Below are 3,549 nucleotides of genomic sequence, written 5' to 3' on the forward strand. Positions count from 1 at the left end.
AAAAAAAAAAAAAAAAAAAAAACAAACTATTAAACCCAACGCCATATTACATAAAATCTGGTGACTAAAAATCTGATGGCACTACATAAAAATCTAAAAATCTGGTGACATTACATAAAACTTAATGAGGGACTATAAAACACCGTTTTACTTACCATACTGTTACATCGTACTATATTTAATAATGAAAAATAATATTCTTATCCTAGCCGTCCGAGTCTTCATAAAATAATGCTAATCCCCGACTACAAGGGGCAAAACAAAAAGGGAGAGAGAAAAGAAAAAAATATAATAATAATAATTTTATTTCTTTTTAATAGCATAGGATACAATTAAAATTTTAGGATAAGTTATAAATTATGCTACTTTACAGGAGTCAACAACAACATGCTACTCGTGGGCATCTTGCTGCTGGCTCTCTCGCCTGCTAACTCATTATTGGGCTTTGACTGCGGAGGTCGACACCTCAATATAACGTCCGTTTCACTCCTCAATTCCGGAGATTGCGACCTTGACATCAAAACAACTAACGACACCAGTTTCTACATTCAACTCCTCCAACTGTCGGAATACAACTATGCTGAAGTCATCCAATGCAAAGTGGAAATTCAACGCCACATTTATTATTGCGGTATGCACTCTCACGTATCCATTGTGAGAGGCGGATATTCTACTTATCTAGACAATGTAGGGCGAAGCCACTGTATGCAAATGCATGAAACCGGAGTCGGTAATGTCGGCTTCAACCAAGTAACCAAACTCCTAGTTAACACCACTAACATCCGTGAGTTGATAATGGCAGGAACAGTAAATGCTGACGGAAAATGTACAGGAGGAAAGTATAACGACCCATACGGCAACTTCGACGACGTAGTCGTAATGGCCATCGCAAAAATCACACTGAAATCATCATACGTACCAGTACACCTAAACAGCGGAAAGATCCACTTGAAGTCCGGAACCACTTGCGAGTTAAAAGAAGGACGCTGTGTTGACCCTGATGACGGACACACCTACTGGAACGCCATACCCAGAGCCACCTGCGACCTCCATGCATACGACGTCCTATATGAGAGATTCGCGAAGAAAATCAAAGAAGATACCACACAAACAACCTCACCCACCGTTGACTCCCTCATTTCCAGTGACATTACCTTTGCCCTTATGACTACAAAAGAAACCCCAATTTGCGGTTATATATTACAGCGCACAGAACATCCCAAATTATTCATTGTGGAAACAACAAAGGGGAACGAACCGAAACCCCGAGGCGACATTTCCGTTGACAATCTGGACATTACACTGCGGAGGTCAATTCATTACGGTCAAATGGCGGAATTTCGCGCACAGGATAGGCTTCACGACGCGACGCACGTCGCCCTACAATTCGCAGAGCAACCCCGTCGAGAGAGTGATGAGGGAACTAAGTCGCGCTTTTCGCGCTTACGCGTGCGAAGACCACAGACGGTGGAACGAGATAATACCGCGCGTCGAACAGGTAGTCAACGCGAAAGAGCACTCGAGCACCGGGTTTCCACCCGCGGCGCTTGAGGGCAGACAATGCGATCTGGTCGTTCGTCCACCGGTAACGTTGCGTCCAACAAACACCGAACCCGTAGATCACAAACATGTCACGGAATTAGCTCAGGGTAGACTGCGTAAAATGGCGGCGAAGCGAAAACGCCGGAGCGAAAGGTCGGGAGTCGCGCACGAGTACTCGGTGGGGGAACTCGTATGGATCAAGTCGCATCGCCGAAGCGACCAGCGCCACGCTAAGATCCGCAAACTGTTCCCGTTGTACGAGGGACCGTTCAAGATCGGCGGAAAACCGCATCCCAACGCGTGCGTGGTCGAACGACTAACGGGAGAGAAAATAGGCGCGTTCAACTCTAGACAACTGAGACCTCACAGAGTGCCCGCGTGGCGACCGCAGGAGCCGGTCGACGCGGCCCCGTTTCCCGACGTACAGCCAGGTGAAAGCGTTGAAACGCAGAGTAGCGTGGAACACGATACACCGTATGAACCGTCACAACGCGACGACTATCGGATGTCACCGCAACCCAGCACGAGTCGCGAGACACGTGCGCGAGCGCAAACGGATTGGCGCGAGTCTGGCTCGGGCTCCGACTCGAGCATCGACTACCTGATCCGCCCACGACGGAGACGGAGCATCGAGGACACGTACGAGTCGCCTCCCAACACGGACGACACGTGGAAGCTCGTGCGTGTTCCCCGAAAGAAGCGCGTGAGATGGTTCGACAGTCCGGAGTCTGGCGGAATGGCGACGATGAATGCACCGCCTGTACGCCGCGACACGTCGCCATCTGATAGCGACGACACACCATCAGTCACACGTCAAACGTCCCGTTTTCTCCTTAACCAAAGAAACCGTCGTTTTAACGACGACGAATAAAGGTATCCTTCCGTTTCCATCGTCCCTGGAATCTCGTCGTCGAGACGAGCGAACAAATTAGACCACTGACACATCTCAAGGTGGTCTCCACATTTGTCATTTTACAGCAAAACATGGACCTCAACGAGAGAAAGCGGCGCAACCAACAGCTGCAGCGTCGACTCGAGGATCTCGAGCGCGAGATCGAGGCGAAGAGACGGGAGAAGGAACGGGAGGAGCGCGAAAAACTCGAGAGGCCCGCGAGCTCGAACAACAGATCGCTTCTCGCGAGGCCACTCTGGCTCACATGAGAGCGGGTGTCGACTCGCGCGAGGAGACGCCAAGGGCGCAGATCAGGGAGCAGCAGTGGAGGTCGAGCGGAGAACGACGGGAGACGAGCGACGAACGAGAACCTCAGCCGAGCACGTCTCGAGAGACGCATAGTTGGCAAACTAGGCGAGAGGTACACTGGGAACGTACCGTAGAGGAAGCAGAGTCAACGACGGACGAAGAGTGTCCAAAATGGATCGGCCAATCACCACGCCGAACCCGGACGAAACTGGTCTGGAGCGAAGTGTACTCTTCGTCCTCCTCAAGAACGCCGTCGCCCAAAAAGCGAAAAGAAGACCGAATGCCAGAGACGAAGAACGAAGGCAAGCGAAAACAAGACCCGAAGCTGAGGGCACGAGCAATCGTAAAGCTCAACAGACTCGAGGAGGTGAATACATTCTTAATCCTCGACGCAAAAAGACGACCCGCGACGAAGGTCGACGCTAGCGGTCAGTTGGACACGCGCACTAAGACCAAGGTGCGAAGCGAAGAATTCCACACCAGATGGATAGGCAGAGAAACCAGAACGGGAGGCCATCACCATCGTAAGGCCTCAACGAAGAGAAAGATACAGGAGACTTGGAGGATAAAGGGGCAAGGCGTGCCACCAGGAGAGGCAACTTTGGTGCGCCATGAAAGAGAACGGCGCCGCAAGGCTATGGCGACGGCGGCCCGAAAGACAGGCTTCGGACGTCTGTTCAGAATACTACCCGATAGCGACCTCGAAGACGACCAAGAAGGTGCCGACGAGCCCGCGCTCCTGCGAACCGCGGAGACGCCAGCAGGCGGGAGAGTGCAACAGGCCCTGGTTGCAGGGGCGGCGACCG

This window comes from Odontomachus brunneus, unplaced genomic scaffold (assembly GCF_010583005.1).
Source record: "Odontomachus brunneus isolate Ranch 3 - 2012 unplaced genomic scaffold, Obru_v1 Obru_scaffold_308, whole genome shotgun sequence".
NCBI lineage: Eukaryota > Metazoa > Arthropoda > Insecta > Hymenoptera > Formicidae > Odontomachus > Odontomachus brunneus.